Source organism: Saccoglossus kowalevskii, chromosome 3 (assembly GCF_978046115.1).
Source record: "Saccoglossus kowalevskii chromosome 3, keSacKowa6.1, whole genome shotgun sequence".
In the NCBI taxonomy this organism is placed as follows: Eukaryota; Metazoa; Hemichordata; class Enteropneusta; family Harrimaniidae; genus Saccoglossus; species Saccoglossus kowalevskii.
The window spans coordinates 41,905,951-41,926,033 of record NC_140643.1 but is presented as its reverse complement, the minus strand read 5'-3'; the positions used below and the strand labels follow the sequence as shown (position 1 = coordinate 41,926,033).

At 37.1% G+C, this 20,083-nt stretch overlaps 1 protein-coding gene across 1 annotated transcript in view; it reads right to left on the bottom strand.

Annotated features, from left to right (window-relative positions):
• LOC102803355 (uncharacterized) overlaps positions 1–15,532 on the bottom strand; it is a 44,883-nt gene extending 29,351 nt beyond the window's left edge. The window contains exon 1 of the mRNA XM_078007389.2: positions 15,500–15,532. The gene's annotated coding sequence lies outside the window, so the exon portion shown is untranslated. The remainder of the gene's footprint in view (positions 1–15,499) is intronic.
• Positions 15,533–20,083: the final 4,551 nt, after the last annotated feature.

Sequence of the window (20,083 nt, the reverse complement as noted above, 5' to 3'; positions counted from 1 at the left end):
TCATTTACTATCATTTTCTCTTCGTGCTCTGATAATTCTTTCATTATATTTTCCTGGAAACTATTATCATATTTTTTATTGTTTAGTGTTGCATAATATTCCATCCATTTAGTTGCTGAAATTGGATTATCACTATTTTGATCTGTTTTTTTCATATGTTTAATAATTTTCCAAAATTCTTTTGAATTTCCTTGTTGAAGAGTTCTGAGTTTAATAAGATAATTTTCTTGGATTTTGTTTTTCTTTTGTTTTATAAGTTTCTTAAATCTTTTCGTTTTAGAATAAAAAGTTTGTCTTAGTTTCATATCAAATGGAAATTTATTTATCAACTTTGCACAAGCCATTAGATCACGTTTACTCTGGTTGCAATGTTTATCAAACCATCGGGGATTCTTTTTTTGTTTGTTTTTGTGAATATTTTCATTGGGATTGTTTTTATTATAAATACCTGAAGCTGAACTTTCTAGTAGCTGATTAAATTTCTGGGATGCTATATTTACATCACTATGACTTAAAATTGTGTTATTAAACTCTTTAATTGTATTCTGTATTTCTTTTGATGCTAATCTATCATGGTATTTAAAAACTGATAATTTATCCCATTTCCACTTCCTAGGCATTGGCTCTAATTTAGTGTGTTCATGTACGTGTTGTGTAGTGTGCACATTAAATAATGTTGAAATTTGGCAATGATCTTAATACATGTAACTTGTAAAATTGTGGACTTTGAAATATTCAAATTTGTTGAGAAGATCAGTTGTTGCTCAGCCATAGTCTACCACGCTGTTACTATTCCAGTGATAACATGTGTATTTTCCACAAATATCACCGGCTATGCGACCATTTAGAATTCTCAAGTTACAATATTTACAAAGATCACATAATAGTTGCCCATAGCTGTTTTTGTTTTTATCCATGTTACAGCGGTTCAAATTAGTATCGATCATATAATTTTGAGGTAGTGGTACATGTCTTGAACAGTCACTTTGGATGAAATCATGGAGTAAACCAGTTCTTGCATTTATATCTCCCATTATTAAAATAGAATCCTTTGAATCCATCTCACTAATTATTTTTTCTAACTGTTCAAAAAATGTGTCTGAGTTGGTATTGGAATTTGCTGGTGGATTGTATACAAAACATATGTATATATCTGTGGGCGTATTGAAAAAACGTTTTTGTAATTTACACCAAATCATATCCTCGTGCTCAGTATCAATTATTTGTGTACCACTCCTTATTGAATTACGAATTAGAATTGTCAGCCCGCCCCGTTTTTGACTCCCGTGTGCGAAGCACAAAAAGGGAGTTTTTGCAGTTAGTGTGTCTGTCTGTGTGTCTGTTCCATCAATATCTCAAGAACCAATGTTCAGATTTCAATGAAACTTGGTATATAGCTTGTTTGGGGCAATGCACAGATTTGATTAGTTTTTGGTTGACATCCATGCATAATAATGAGCTCATCTGCATAATAATGTGTGAATTTTAAGCTATTTCAGTTAAACCTCAAGAAGCATTAAAACGATTTTTATATAACTTGGTAAGAATGTTACTAATGATTGGCTGCTGCAATTCATTGTTTTATTTTACATTTTAATTAAAATTTAGCATTTTTTATGTATTTTTTTATTATTTTTGTTTTATTTTTTCTGCCCAATTGCATGAATACAACTAATAGGAATCGGTGAGTGGACTAATTTGCATAATGTTGCGCATGCGTATTCTATTTTTTATGACCAGCAATTTATGATGGTGTCAGCCATTTTGTTATTTCCAGTGTGTTGTACAAAAACGAAGCAAACGCCCGGGAGATGAAATGTATCAGTTTGTATTATGAAAAGGTCTAAGAAATTATATGTATGATTTTTTATTATCATATAAGTAAATAAATAAATAAATAAGTAATTGAATAAATATATAACCTCAATGACCGTGAAACGAATTACTGTGCAAGCTAGTTTACATTCACGAGTGGTGTACAATTACATTCAAGCCACGGAATATTGAAACCTGTGTGAGCCCAGTCAAGAAAATAATGAATGTGAGATTCATCCTCGCCAAAACCATGGCAGTGTTGAAGATATGAAAATGATTGGTAGGTTCGATTTCATGGTAAAATGTTGTGTAAATTCGTTGTACTTGTGAATCCTGATTTATCACCGTATTATTGAACGCGAGAACAAATATGGTGACCTCCAGCATCAATGTAGTTGTATCAAGTCGCTGCCGTAAGGATATCAACCAAATATTCCAACTTTACCCTGGTTAGAACACTTGCCATGGATGCCATGATGAAAACAGTAATATTCCAGTATGGTCAGCTAAACATATACAGGAAGTGGAATCATGGGAAATATTTAAATTAGCTAACCACTATGATACATTTGTCTATCATGTAATGATGAATGCCTATCATACTATGATGAATGCCTACCATGTTATGGTGAATGCCTATCACGTAATATTGAATGCCTATCATGTGATGGTGAATGCCTACCATGTTATGGTGAATGCCTATCATTTAATGGTGAATGGCTAGCATGCTATGGTGAATGCCTATCGAGTAATCGTGAATGCCTACCATTTTATGGTGAATGGCTATCATGTTATTGTGAATGCCTACCATGTTATGGTGAATGCCTATTACGTTGTGGTAAATGCCTATCACGTTGTGGAGAATGCCTATCATGTTGTGGTAAATGTCTATCACGTTGTGGCGAATGCCTATCACGTTATGGTGAATGCCTATCATGTAATGGCGAATGCCTATCACGTTGTGGTGAATGCCTATCATGTAATGGCGAATGCCTATCATGTAATGGCGAATGCCTATCATGTAATGACGAATGCCTATCATGTAATGGCGAACGCCTATCATGTAATGGTGAATGCCCATCATGCAATGGTGAATGCCTATCATGTAATGGCGAATGCCTATCATGTAATGGTGAATGAATGCCTATCATGTAATGGCGAATGCCTATCATGTAATGGTGAATGCCTATCATATAATGGCGCGCGCCTATCATATTATCGTGAATGCCTATCACGTAATGGTAAATGCTTACCATGTTATAGTGAATGTCTATCACGTTGTGGTGAATGCCTATCATGTTGCGGTGAATGACTATAATGTTGTGGTAAATGCCTATCATCTAGTGAAAATGAGTAGGATAAGACAGTCATGGCTTTCCATAAATGTGTACAGTTACCGATGTTGACGGATATCCCAACTATCAATAGCAATGTGTACAGTTACCCATGTTGACGTATATTTCAACTGTCAACAGCAATGTGTACAGTTACCAATGTTGACGTATATTCCAACTGTCAACAGCAATGTGAACAGTTATCGATGTTGACGTATATTCCAACTGTCAACAGCAATGTGAACAGTTATCGATGTTGACGTATATTCCAACTGTCAACAGCAATGTGTACAGTTATCGATGTTGACGTATATTCCAACTGTCAACAGCAATGTGAACAGTTATCGATGTTGACGGATATTCCAACTGTCAACAGCAATGTGTACAGTTACCAATGTTGACGTATATTCCAACTGTCAACAGCAATGTGAACAGTTATCGATGTTGACGTATATTCCAACTGTCAACAGCAATGTGAACAGTTATCGATGTTGACGTATATTCCAACTGTCAACAGCAATGTGTACAGTTATCGATGTTGACGTATATTCCAACTGTCAACAGCAATGTGTACAGTTACCAATGTTGACGTATATTTCAACTGTCAACAGCAATGTGTACAGTTACTGATGTTGACGTATATTCCAACTGTCAACAGCAATGTGTACAGTTACCAATGTTGACGGATATCCCAACTATCAACAGCAATGTGTACAGTTACCAATGTTGACGTATATTCCAACTGTCAACAGCAATGTGTACAGTTACCGATGTTGACGGATATCCCAACTATCAACAGCAATGTGAACAGTTATCGATGTTGACGTATATTCCAACTGTCAACAGCAATGTGAACAGTTATCGATGTTGACGTATATTCCAACTGTCAACAGCAATGTGTACAGTTATCGATGTTGACGTATATTCCAACTGTCAACAGCAATGTGTACAGTTATCGATGTTGACGTATATTCCAACTGTCAACAGCAATGTGTACAGTTACTGATGTTGACGAATATTCCAACTGTCAACAGCAATGTGTACAGTTACCAATGTTGACGTATATTCCAACTGTCAACAGCAATGTGTACAGTTACCGATGTTGACGGATATCCCAACTATCAACAGCAATGTGTACAGTTACCGATGTTGACGGATATCCCAACTATCAACAGCAATGTGTACAGTTACCGATGATGAAGAATATTCCAACTGTCAACAGCAATGTGTACAGTTATCGATGTTGACGTATATTCCAACTGTCAACAGCAATGTGTACAGTTAGTGATGTTGACGAATATTCCAACTGTCAACAGCAATGTGTACAGTTACCCATGTTGACGGATATTCCAACTGTCAACAGCAATGCGTACATTTACCGATGATGACGGATATTCTAACTGTCAACAGCAATGTGTACAGTTACCGATGTTGACGTATATTCCAACTGTCAACAGCAATGTGTACAGTTACCGATGTTGACGGATATCCCAACTATCAACAGCAATGTGTACAGTTACCGATGTTGACGGATATCCCAACTATCAACAGCAATGTGTACAGTTACCGATGATGAAGAATATTCCAACTGTCAACAGCAATGTGTACAGTTATCGATGTTGACGTATATTCCAACTGTCAACAGCAATGTGTACTGTTACTGATGTTGACGAATATTCCAACTGTCAACAGCAATGTGTACAGTTACCGATGTTGACGTATATTCCAACTATCAACAGCAATGTGTACAGTTACCCATGTTGACGTATATTCCAACTGTCAACAGCAATGTTTCCAGTTACCGATGTTGACGTATATTCCAACTGTCAACAGCAATGTGTACAGTTATCGATGTTGACGAATATTCCAACTGTCAACAGCAATGTGTACAGTTATCGATGTTGACGAATATTCTAACTGTCAACAGCAATGTGTACAGTTACCGATGTTGACGTATATCCCAACTGTCAACAGCAATGTTTCCAGTTACCAATGTTGACGAATATTCCAATTGCCAACAGCAATGTTTCCAGTTACCGATGTTGACGGATATTCTAAGTGCCAACAGCAATGTTTCCAGTTACCAATGTTGACGAATATTCCAATTGCCAACAGCAATGTTTACAGTTACCGATGTTGACGGATATTCTAAGTGCCAACAGCAATGTTTACAGTTACCGATGTTGACGAATATTCCAATTGCCAACAGTAATGTTTACAGTTACCGATGTTGACGTATATTCCAATTGCCAACAGCAATGTGTACAGTTACCGATGTTGACGGATATTCTAAGTGCCAACAGCAATGTTTCCAGTTACCGATGTTGACGGATATTCTAAGTGCCAACAGCAATGTGTACAGTTACCGATGTTGACGGATATTCCAATTGCCAACAGCAATGTTTCCAGTTACCAATGTTGACAAATATTCCAATTGCCAACAGCAATGTTTCCAGTTACCGATGTTGACGGATATTCTAAGTGCCAACAGCAATGTTTACAGTTACCGATGTTGACGAATATTCCAATTGCCAACAGTAATGTTTACAGTTACCGATGTTGACGAATATTCCAATTGCCAACAGTAATGTTTACAGTTACCGATGTTGACGAATATTCCAATTGCCAACAGCAATGTTTCCAGTTACCGATGTTGACTGAAATTCCAAATGTCAACAGTAATGTGTACATTACAGTTGGCGACGAGTTTTGTAACATTAATCAGAGGATTGTAACATTAAGACACTGAACCAGAAACTACCAGAGACTGTGCAGAGATGGCATTACTCGGTAAAATTGGCGTCTTTGATGATAATATAGAAAGTTTTGAATGTTACGTCGAGAATCTAAAGCAGTTTTATGTAGCCAATGGGGTGACTGATGAAGACAAGAAACGGGTGGTCTTACTCAGTTGTCTTGGAGCAAAGAGTTATGGTATACTCAGAAATTTAGTAGCTCCGATCTCAGACTAGTAATACATTGTATTACTAGTCTGAGCTCCGATGAAACCCAGCGAGAAATGGACAGCTTACGGAAATGTTAAAGGGGCATTTTCCACCTGAACCAATGGTAATCGCCGAGTGATTCAAGTTTCATAAACGTGAACAGAAGGGGGATGAGTCTATGTGGTGGTGGCCATGAAACAGTTGAGTAGCAAATGTCAATTTGGTGATTTCCTCGAATCAGAACTCCGAGATCGATAAGTTTGTAGTCTTAGCAGTAACTCAGTTCAGAAAGAGCTGCTAACTAAGAAGGCCTTGACTTTCAAACAGGCATGTGAGATTGGTGTTGTCGCTGAAAGTGCCGATAGAGATTCCAGACAGTTTCAACTGGGAACCGGGCAGAAATGTAAACAAGGTAGTTGGTACAGGTAATGGAATGAAATACACAGAAATCGTGATAGGGAAAAACCAAGAAATGGCGGGTTCAAAAAGAGTCAACCTACACAGGTCAAAGGTCATCCCAGTGGAGATGTGGATTCACAAATCACGATGCACATTCTTGTGGATTTAAGAATTCACAGTGTTTCCGATGTTCGAAAATTGGTCATACTACGAAAATGTGCCGTTCAGAGAAACATGTCCATGAAGTGACCTGTACTACCACCGACAGAGATGAAACAAGTTCTGATGACGAACAGTTGGGAATTTATACAGTATATACAGTTTGTAAGGGAAAGGAGGAAATTCACAGTATGCATGAACAATTAGAAATTGAACATGTAATGTTAGATATGGAAGTTGACACTGGATCTAGTGTATCTGTGGTATCCATTCAGTTTAACATTGATCACTTGAAACATTTACCCTTGTGTAAAACTTCAGTTACCCTGAAGTACTATGGGGTAATTCTATCAAGGTACAATGTATGAGGGGAAGTTAAGGTGAATGTTTGTTATAATGGACAGAGTTTCCAATTTCTATTGTTAGTAGTTGAGGATAAGAAACACCTAGATAGACCAGCTTTATTAGGTAACAATTTGCTTAAAGTAATCAGACTGAACTGGTCTAACCTATTTAAGATCAACTTTGTGTCTAGGGATACAACTAATTCAAGTAGTAATACCTGAATTACTGTACTGTAAATGTGCCCAAGTTCGGTTCGATTATAAAGTGTCTGTAAATATAGTACTAGAGGTAGATCAGTGCCCGCTTCCTTCACTGGAAGATTGTTTTTCACAAATGTCAGGTAGGAGAATACTCATTAAATTAGATTTAGAACAAGCCTTTACACAATTAGAGCTAGATCCTGAGTCCCAGGAATATTTAACCATACTCACCGCAGTTTATATAGTTATAAAAGATTGAATTATGGAATTGCAAGTGCACCAGCCATTTTTCAGAAAACTGTGGATAAAATTTTAAGTGGCATTCCTCGAGTTATTTGTCGCATAGATGATATTTTAATCTCCGCAGGTCAGATGACCAGGAACATGACATTATATTGTATCAAGTACTCAGACACTTGGAGAAACATAATGTAAGTTTGAATGTAGCCAATTGCAAATACCATGTGCCGAGTTTAACTGTCCTTGGACATCAACTAGATAACTAGAAGGAGAAGGTATTAAGCTACTCAATGACAAAGTAGAAGCCATTCTGAAAGCACCCAACCCAATCAATCAAAGTGAATTGAGAGCTTGGTTGGGAATGATTCAGTTCTATTCGTGTTTCCTTGGCAATTTATCATCCATGTTGAATCCATTAAACAAATTGTTACATAGAGGGGTTGCCTGGAACTGGAGTGAGAGCTGTGAAGCAGCCATGACTAATTGTAAGGAAGTCTTACTCAGTTCCGATGTACTAGTTCATTATGATTCAAAGTTTCCAGTTAAGTTATCTTGTGATGCAACACACCATGGAGTTGGGTCAGTCATTGCCCATGTGATGGAAGATGTATCCGAGAGGCCAATTGCGTACACTTCCCGAACATTTTCAGTGAGTGAAAGAAATTATGCTCAAATCAAAAGGGAAGCTTTGGATATTATATTTGGTGTGAAAATACTTATATGGACGAACGTTCACCCCAGTAACCGATAATAAGCCACTGACGACAATTATTGGTCCAAAATCAGGCATTCCACCAATTGCAGCCGCTCGAATGCAGCGTCGGGCTGTACTTTTGTCTGGTTACCATTATAATATTGAGTACCGTGAACCACTGCAATGCAGATGCTGTATCTACCCTTACCTATGAAACAGTATTCTGAAGATGTATTCTAAAATGTCTTTTTATATTGATAATGATGTGTCACACGCAACGTAATATTACCGTAATTGGTATAGTACAGGTGTGATGGTTCAAATGGCAACAGTAACAAAAAGACTTCCCTGGCGGCGATGATAAAATACGAACACGGAGCCAACAGATGAGGTTTCAACTGGTACTGGTATTGTTATACTCTGCAAACATCAAGTACAATAACGCGGTAAAACTCCACTACTCCAATAACTAGATACTTAAACTCCAATACAATTCAACGAGATCTCCGATCTGATCGCAGTGCTGAACAACTCTCCTATATATATCCACACTGTCTATAAATAGACCATTACATCAGCATACATAATGAGTCTGGAACTTACTACAAATTTCTAGAATATTCCATTACCTTCTATTGCCTCCTACAGTGTTCTATTACCTATTCAACCAGTTTCTAAACAAAATCTAGAATATTCCACCCAGACACAGTACGGTTTTAGAACATTCTCAGTGACACGGGAGTGGTAAATAAGTCGTATGCGACATGATGATTTACCTTTGATCAAGGGATGTGGCCAGGGCCCCTATAAAATTCCCAGTTCTCGCCAGAGTCCACGATTTCATAATACATGGATGGCCCGATAAAATGGATGAAAAGTTCAAACCATACTACAATATCGTCGTTATGAACTGTCGGTTAATCAGAAAATTGTCCTGTGGGGAATGCAAGTGGTGATTCCTACGGTTTTACGCAGAGACTTTTATATGAACTGCACGAAGAACATTTGGGAGTTGTCCGATCCAAAGCCTTTGCCAGAAGCTATCTCTGGTGGCCTAGACTAGACGAGGACCTAGAATTTATGGTAAAATCCGGTGAATCCACCGAAAGCACCCTTACATCCTTGGCAGTGGGCCATTCGCCCTTGGCAACACATTCATATAGACTTTGCTGAGAAAAATGGTAAATATCTACTAATTGTATATGATTCATATTCTGAGTGGATTGATGACGCCAATGACAACTATCACTTTAGCCGAGACTATAGAGAAATTACGGACTTCCAGAGAAAAAAGTTTCAGATAATGGACCTCAGTGGGTGTCAGATGAATTTGAAACCTTTATAGGAGACAGTGGTATTCAACACCATTTGGTGCCTGTTTACCATCTTGCATTCAAAGGAGCAGCAGAGAGAAGTGTCCAAACTGTGAAATATAACTTGACTAAGAAAGTCTTAGACCCCAGCAAAAGTTCATTGAGTTTATCTCACCAATTAGCTGCATTTCTTCTAATATATCGGTCTACACCTCATTCAGTTACTGGTCAAACTCCAACCTCTTTATTCTTAAAAAGGGAATTTTGAAGCCGATTTACCCTCTTAAAACCTAATCTTGAACAGATCGTAAATAAAAAACAGGATAAACAGGTTCAATATCATGATAAGTCAGGAGTAAACATGCGTCAATTTAAGGTGGGGGAAAAGGTGTATGTAAAGAAATTTCGGAGAAATGGTGACAGGAAATGGGTTCCTGGTACTATTGTTCAGCGTACTGGTACCTTAATCTATAAGGTAGATATCAATTGTATCACAAAATTCACATGGAACATATTCGGGCATGTGCCCCAGACGCAAATACTGCTGAATTTGGTGTCACTCAACCTAACCATTCAAACCCTGTTCCTGATTCCTCCGATGAGCACTACAAGTCTACAATCTCAATAGCTTTGACATCCCTATTATCACAGACTTGGCTGCTAAATCTAGTGAGATCTCAGATATGTCAAAATCTCCTCCTGTTCAAACTTCAGGGTATGTCGTAAAAGAGAGTGATAGTTGCACAACTGATGAACGACGTTACCCATTGAGAATGAGAAAACCAAAAGTTTTGTTGGATTTATAAGAAACATTTAACTGTTGGTGTTAAGAAAAGGAAAAATATTTTGTCTGTGGTTTTTGTTATATTTTCTGAGTGAACCTATTTAGGAAGGGAGAGTGTAGTAAATCAGAGTTGTTATTGTCATGCTACTGTGCGCATGCGTAATAAAGAAAGTAAGTTGTTCTTATGGCAGCTATCTTGCGTTCAGGTGTCAGTTTGAGTGCAATACATTACATTGAGCGCCATCTTTGTGTTTGATATATCTATTTGATCTCAAATTTGTTTGTTTATTTTCATCTAATACGGATCAAATTTGAATGAATCTTCCTGTGACGTCACTGATCCCAAGTATACAGTAACGAGCCATTGTTGATGAGAGTGTGATACGATTCAATGGGGGCGGTCAAAGCCGCTGGCCGAGTTCCGGGCAGATTTTCGATTCGCTGTATGAAATCCATTTGTTGACGCCGCGTCGGGATACGCACATGTACCTTCATTCCTGGCACAAACGTTGCAGTAGCATGAACACGCTAATATATATTGTATTGGTTCGTATCAAACATGACAAATTAACAAGCACTGTAATTTCATACAAGATCGTCTAAAAAAACGTCCAGCAAAAAGTTGTGCATACATCTATGACGGAGATTCCCCGAAATGTAATTTGTATATTCCTTGTATTTTTGACGATAAATTTCTCTATACCAACTATGGTGGCGCTACTAACATACGCCACTCAGGCCCAGTTCATACTAAGCCTGCCAAATCGGAATCGGGTAAGTCGCATTCCACAGACCAAACTCTTTCATTTCGCTGCAATACTCCACACTTTCACGGCAAAACTAATGTTTCAAGGTAAATGTGCATCTATTCACGGCAAATCTTTAAAGGGCGGCGGTCGTCGCGCAGCGCGTGCTCAAATTGTAAACAAACAATGTATTTTACACGCGTTGTATACGTCGCTATGAGTTCCATATCGAACAGGACGCGGCGCGACGACCACCGTCCTTTGAGTTATTACCTCAAAAACCGAAAATAATAAAATAATGTGTCACACAGACGTATGCGTACGTGCAACATTTGAACCATTTTGTTAGATCACAATTATTTTTGGATAAAAACACACAAATCTTGCATGGACCATGTGAGCTACCGGCTGGTTAAATAAAGGCTCAATTCTCTGCCCGCTATAAATTCATCTTGTCCGTTTCTCAGTGGGTATAGATGGGCGATAGATCAGTAATATGTCGGCGTATGGTTTCTGATGTATCGGGATTAGAAGGTTTTCACATCACGAGAAGATCAAAGTATTTAGCAGAAATAGAAACTGGCGTAAAGTACTAGTATAATGTCAAAAAGTTCAATAGTTAAAGGGCGGTGGTCGTCGAGCTGTGCATGTGCGATATTTGTGTTGATAAACACTGATTTTCCTATAATCCAATGCGCTTTTCTAATGGAAATCACAAATAAATGGAAAGTATGAGGTTTGACCTGGGCGCGACTAGTACTTATTACATCCCGTGACTCTTTCGATACCTTTTAATCACGTTTAAAAAATATCTAATTAAAGCTTGATAACGTCATACCTTGTACTCGTTAATCTGCGCAACAGTCAAAGTCGCCATCTTTGTTTATGAAACCCATATATTTCGCGCATGTGTGGCGCGACGACTACCGCCCTTTAAAGTTGTTGATGAAGAAGAGTCCCAGACATAAACACGTCTGGCATAAATAGTTATAGTACTTCGCGATTGTTGTCAAATAAATATGCACTGTGAATACAAGGGGTCGCTATATAACATCGTATAAAATAATATAACTCATTACTTTAACCATCAATCAATGAAAGCCGGCCAACTTTGAAATACTACTAATCACCACCCCCCACCCCACCCAACACACACGCACGCACATACACCAAAGTATGAATAGCATCATGTTAATGTTCTCAACCGTATTTTCTTCTGAAGGGCTAGGCCAACTTCAAGTTTGTCCCAAGGTGTACACACGCAAGTTTTCAGTGACTAAGCCTGAGGCCCACATGGCTATAAGTAGTATATAAAGAGCCATTGCTCAAAACGTCTAGCTATTTTTAATAGTTATTTAGGACTACGATTACCAAATATTTTCTTCTATATATCATGGCTATAAGTAGAGTACATAACCTTGAAAAAAGGGAAAAGCTCGTGAATCGCGGAAAATAGTTTGGCCATGCATGTTAAGTGTTTAGGGGTATAAGTTGCCGTCTTTGAATATCTACATATATCGTCTTCAAATAGCCCAAAGAGAAAAAAAGATCGAAAACATCAATTGTTGAAACTTATCAACTTCAGAAATACCCCATACCCCAATGTTTCTCGATTGATCATACACGTCGTTGTCCTGGTATCATATATACTCGCCCACCTAGCCTGGGATTTGGAGTCAGGGTTTTCACATTGACTTCTCTTATCGGTTGAGGCATACACCTTTTAGCGTATTAATTCATATAAATACAATGAATACGGGGTTGACAATTACAAAGACGGGCCACAGAATTAAAACAAATCACGGAAAAAATAAAAATATCGATCAAATATAGAAAAAATGGAAATTAAAAAAATACAACCGAATTCATTATAGGAAAAATATTTGCGCAAAAGTGTAAGCGAAGAAAAACAAATAATTTGCATAGTTTGTTTGTCCTCGCTCCTAAAATGGTTTTTAATGCCGGGCCCGCGTAGAACCGGTAGGGTCTCTACGTGCACCTCAGACTCGCTCGGTGGATGCACTCAGGCTGGTCATATTGTAACCGGATGACCATGATGTGGAAAGTGTTTAATCCTATATATCTCATTTAAATCCACTTTTAATTAAATTCTGTACTTATTATATAGAAATACATGTGATATATACTCCAAAATCGTCGTGGATATTCAATAGAATACTCTACCAAGAATAATAATATTCCGACTTTTCCGATCATGAAATTACGATACATTTTCCTGACTTCATTTTGGATTTAAATATTGATGATTTAAATCCATCTGTCTAATATACGCTGTATGGGAAATGTCCAACTTCCGCCGTGACGAAGAAACGAAGAGTTTTGCCACGACACACGGAGTTTTGCCATGACAAACGGTGTTTTTCTGTGACAATTTTTGAGTTTTGCCACGACACATGGAGTTTTGCTGTGACAATTCTGGAGTTTTGCCATGACAAACGGAGTTTTGTTGTGACAATTCTGGAATTTTCCCATGTCAAACGGAGTTTTGTTGTGACATTTCTGGAGTTTTGCCACGATAAACGGGGTTTTTCTGCAACAATTCTGGAGTTTAGCCATAGCAATTATGGAGTTACGTCATGGCAGATTATATAGAGTTGTGTCGTAAAATAATTGCCCTGAAAAGCTGGAGTTCTGTGGTCAAATGACAAAGTTTTGCGTTATTATAATTAGTTTTGTCGTGAAAGAATAGTTTACCGTGATGGTTTACATGTGCCGTGGCCGTGATTTTGAGCCACCGTAGCGGAGACGGTAAGCTGGAGCACGGTTACTAAAAAAGTGGCTGGAGCATGTGTAATTCTGATGACAGTGCAATTTTAACTTGTGCACATACAGGCCGTTACTCTGTGACGTCACTTGTTTACATCTTTCCCAACTAGCAAACGGATGTCTGATAAAAAAATGTCGCTCACTGATAGCACTAGTTCGCGATGTGCTCTGACAACATTGCCCATAAGTTGTTTTATTAACAGGGACACATACGTGTATATTTAATCAGATTTCAGTAGTGAACAGCGCCATTACTTTTTTTCCGACGCAAACGACCGGTTCTGCAACAAGTGCAACTTCCGAACACAATTGAACCAGTGGCGAATGATATATGCACGTCGAGAGAAACAGGATACATTCTCACGTGTGGATGATTTAATGGATCACACGCAATTCAACCTCTGACTTCATAGAATATATCTACGTGTACTTTTTCACGACTGCAATAAGACAATAATCCTCCAGTTCTTTTGCAAACGCCACAATCGTCGCGATTTTTTACACGTGCTGTATACCGCCATATCTAATCCACATTGGACACGACGCGGGCACCGACTGATGCGCTTTGTTGTAGGGAAATACGTTAATAATTGTTTGTAACGGCAAGATCACAAATACGTCACAGAAATTCAAAAATACTTGAGGTCTTCATCATTGCTCAGAATTTTGCATTAATAGATCAGAGAGCTTTCAGTAATAAAGGATGAGCGACGGCTAACACAGTGGAAAAACTGTATTGCGATGTCTCCAATTTAATTTAATTTAATTACTTGTACAAAACAATGACTCGCACCACATAAAACCATCCACATTGCTGTGTTACATCATGGATATATAACCGACGTCTTGACTAAAATATACATATTTTTCCGTCGTCTTCTTAGAATGGTAGCGGATAACCGACTTTTTGGTAAGTTTTTTTTGTGACTGGTTATTTTAACGTTCGGAAAAAACTGTTTGGATAATGAACCCTCTCCCAAGCATTAGGTCACCAACATTTCTATTCAAAATGGCCGCCACGGTAGGGTTTAACGCTGAGGGAAAATCATTAGTGTCATTGTTTCCATAGAAACAATTTCGGACGCTCCCTCTTTTTATTTACTCTTTGTCACGTAAATGACACTTCAAGCAAAATACCAAGATTCTGTAGTGCTTTAAAAAATGTCCACTTTTTAAGTAGTTAGCTGCATTCATATTTAACATGAACTTAATATAATTGTATTTGATGCAATATTGGACAAACATGGCACAGTAATGAAGAGTTAATCTCTCTCGGGGAATGTGTTCGCTGCGGGAAAATGTAGTGCAAATAGCTTTATATTTATATACGTATACATAGCTTTATATATAATATATATATTGTATTGTCCCCTTGACAAGTTTAACATCATCTTGTATGATTTACCTGTCACGAATGATGAATGTACATCGAAGGAAACAGGATGCATTCTCACGTGTTGTCATGCATACACATGTGTGGATAGTGAATAGATCACACGTAACCTAACCTCTGAGTTCACAGTATCCATCTGTGTGCTGTACTGTTTGTAAGCAGGGCTCTGTTCCGGACCGGACAAGTGCTGGCTAATTTAATCATTGCCATTTTATTATTTCCGGTTGAAATCTGTTACGTTAGCCAATTGATCCCAGTTGAAGATCGTGGCCCGGGGTGCTAAATATATGTAAACAAAAATAAAAACAATAATAGAAATGAGCGACTACGATAACACGCACTTACTGTATAGGTTGAGACTGGCAGGACGTTCGGGAAATGGCTGTTTTGTTAGCAGTACAGTAAGCAATGATATTCATTATCTATGGCAATATATGTCGAATATGTTCATGCGCCGCAATCAGCCTGACGAACTGCTGTACTGTGTCAAGTGCGATTTTAGCGCAATCATTGAACACGAGTTGACGACCGGGCGATATGAACTAGAGGGCGCTATCTGTTTTGGATGAAACTGAGTGTTGCGATGTTGTGTTCGTGGGCACTGATCGACAAATGTATATATTGTGTACTTCTATAGGTGGCGTTTTCACGGCCTCGAAAGAGTGTTGCACTGTACAACAGGAGTCATTGTTTCATTAAGCCATGTTATGTTATTAAAAAAATGTATTTATTGCGCAGTTTTTAATTTATTCAGATCAAATAAATGACCAATAAATAATTGCTGGTTATTTCCCAGGTTATATTCAGATTCGGACATAAAAACTGCTTTGTCGGGCACAGAGCACAAAGCAGTGTTTATGTCCGAATCTGAATATTTACATATAACGTATATATTTAATAATGATATTCATGATGAATAGAATGTCCTTAAATGGAATATGAATGAAAACATGCATTTTTAATATTGTTGTTCGATATTCCACAGCGTAGATCAAATTGTACTACGATTTATCATGCTCTAAACATGTTGCATTTGCAAGACACATACCTGTGTTCCTCAGATGAAAAGTCAAAACCAAATTATGCATATTTCAAATCCTATTGTTGAAAACTAAATGTCGCCACCACGAGAATAACTCCGAGAATCACAGCTAAAATCTAAATTATGATTACCCATCGCCATTACATCAATTACAATTGCGTCAAAAACCAAAGTTTTTGATTCCAGAAAATATTAAAAATTCACTTGATCGTCATTAGTCTCGGGCCGTTTGCAAGTCACGATAAATCATAGTATCTCTAAATAGTACCAAACAACATGTTCTCGTTCATATTGCATCTTTAGTATTAATCTCATTATTGTATTGTGCATGGTGTGTATAAACTCAGTATATGCTTGAACTAATACATCTATATATGTGTCACAACCTGTGATCAACTTCCCTAATAATAGAATGGGTTATACCAGATATACTATAATCTGATGTTAATTAAATTAACTTGTTTAATCTGTCCTCGATGCACTTAACTTAAACATTTTGATGTTTATTTTCCATATCGAACAACATAGCTTCAGTGTTCACCCACATTGCAGCATATCATAAAATCACTGGTTATATTACTCCAATTAAACATTAAATAGTGTTCACTATCAAAGACACTAATTGCACTGTCATTAGTACCGCAATGAAACAATAGAGGGCCTTATAATTATTACTGCGAGGACTCCGCATGTTAATTGGTGTGAGTCACAATCATCCACATTCACGATTTCATTCAATCTCACATGAAGGTAAACCACCAAATAGGACTGTATCCCTTAATTTTGAGCATAAGTGAGTCGTTAAGTATGTAATGCGATAAATGAATTAAATGCGTATCACCGGAGTGTGATTTTCTGAAATTCATATAACACATGTTACATGAGAGTATGGAGAATAGCCTATCATTGGACCGTTTCTTATTATTTGTATAATAGTTCCACACTTGTTAATTTCATCTCATCAAGAACGTTGCCACTTGAAATTGATTGGTTTATTATAAATGCCTTATGGCACAAGCACTATCTTTCAAGAATTTTGGTTGGATAGCATCCATACCAATGCACTTGGAAGGAGTAAGTTTACTGAGTTACTGGAGAGTACATTTATTTGTTATTAGTTTTAATTCACCTTTACATTTGTAATAATTTGTTGAAATACATTAGAGGGAGTGACAATTTACCTGTTTGAGAACTGCATCAACACCATAGTGATGTAGAATTTACCTGTTTGAGAACTGCATCAACACCATAGTGATGTAGAATTTACCTGTTTGAGAACTGCATCAACACCATAGTGATGTAGAATTTACCTGTTTGAGAACTGCATCAACACCATAGTGATGTAGAATTTACCTGTTTGAGAACTGCATCAACACCATAGTGATGTAGAATTTACCTGTTTGAGAACTGCATCAACACCATAGTGATGTAGAATTTATCAATTTACCTGTTTGAGAACTGCATCAACACCATAGTGATGTAGAATTTACCTGTTTGAGAACTGCATCAACACCATAGTGATGTAGAATTTACCTGTTTGAGAACTGCATCAACACCATAGTGATGTAGAATTTACCTGTTTGAGAACTGCATCAACACCATAGTGATGTAGAATTTACCTGTTTGAGAACTGCATCAACACCATAGTGATGTAGAATTTATCAATTTACCTGTTTGAGAACTGCATCAACACCATAGTGATGTAGAATTTACCTGTTTGAGAACTGCATCAACACCATAGTGATGTAGAATTTACCTGTTTGAGAACTGCATCAACACCATAGTGATGTAGAATTTACCTGTTTGAGAACTGCATCAACACCATAGTGATGTAGAATTTACCTGTTTGAGAACTGCATCAACACCATAGTGATGTAGAATTTATCAATTTACCTGTTTGAGAACTGCATCAACACCATAGTGATGTAGAATTTACCTGTTTGAGAACTGCATCAACACCATAGTGATGTAGAATTTACCTGTTTGAGAACTGCATCAACACCATAGTGATGTAGAATTTACCTGTTTGAGAACTGCATCAACACCATAGTGATGTAGAATTTACCTGTTTGAGAACTGCATCAACACCATAGTGATGTAGAATTTATCAATTTACCTGTTTGAGAACTGCATCAACACCATAGTGATGTAGAATTTACCTGTTTGAGAACTGCATCAACACCATAGTGATGTAGAATTTACCTGTTTGAGAACTGCATCAACACCATAGTGATGTAGAATTTACCTGTTTGAGAACTGCATCAACACCATAGTGATGTAGAATTTACCTGTTTGAGAACTGCATCAACACCATAGTGATGTAGAATTTATCAATTTACCTGTTTGAGAACTGCATCAACACCATAGTGATGTAGAATTTACCTGTTTGAGAACTGCATCAACACCATAGTGATGTAGAATTTACCTGTTTGAGAACTGCATCAACACCATAGTGATGTAGAATTTACCTGTTTGAGAACTGCATCAACACCATAGTGATGTAGAATTTACCTGTTTGAGAACTGCATCAACACCATAGTGATGTAGAATTTACCTGTTTGAGAACTGCATCAACACCATAGTGATGTAGAATTTATATGAATCAACGCAGTTTTATGGTTTCAAACTCGACTTACCATTTATATTAATATCTCATTTTTTTAGCTTTAGGCTGACACCCTAATTGTTTTACATGATATCATTTTTATGGATTATTTCTATGTACGTGTAAACTATTAGAAAACCCACTAGAGTATGTTCGACCACTATTTGCACGTCGTTTCTAGTTATACCAAACATTCAATCAATATCATCGTTTAGAGAGTGGCTTTTATACGTGCACGTAACTTGTCCTTCGCTCTAATATCTTCTAAGATGTCTCGATTTATCAGAGGTTCGGTTCTGATAATGTATATAATACTGATATATGCGATGACCCATGTTGGCATCAACTCTTGTATATAATTTAATTCAGTAAACAATATTATGAATGAGATGCACTCTGTAATCACGATGAATTAATAGATGATGTAGACACATTTAAGACACCAGAAAGCTGCATATGAATGCATATTAAAAATGTGCTGATGTCTGTGATTCATCAAACGAGCTTGATTTTTTGTTAGTAGCCTGAACACTTTTTATCCGATTTTGTGTTAACATAGATAAAATTGAGATCGGGACCTTGTATTCAAATTGTAAGAAAAACTGGATATTCTGATGTTTAGTACAATTTCACTTTTATATTTGTTTTTACTTTAATTTATTCCCATTGTTCTGATTACGATATCAAAAAATGGCATGCTGAAGAAAAATACAAGGTGATGGGTATTTGAACATTTCAAAAACAATCCGACAAAGAGTGGTAATTCTATTTCAAATCGTTGCCCGGATACCGTTGTTAATTTGCATAATCTCCCGCTTTACGCAAAATTACCATATACTTATTAAGTAACACTTATTAAACTAGATCAATATTCCTCTTCAAGATGAATACATGTTTATTAATTATGTAAAACGCATGTAGCTATAATTTAAAATTGTAATTTTGCGTTGCCATCTTGTAATTGATAATGTATAATCTATATCTTGACTTCATTTATTTATTGCAGCTATTTTGTCATCAGAAATACGTAATATATTATATGTTATCACTTCTTTCTTTAAATCATTCTGCGCAAGTAACAATTCACCACTTCTAAAAAATATTGTCTGGTACGGGTCGTGTTAGTTTGATCAGTGTATTGATTATCGAGAATTGATTGTCAATGTTTTGACTAATACACGCTGGCAACACCCGGGGAAAGACTCTCTGTGTACCATGTGCCGTTTAGTTGATAACAAAAATAACAATTACGTGGCAATTTATGAAACCAGCATACACGCTC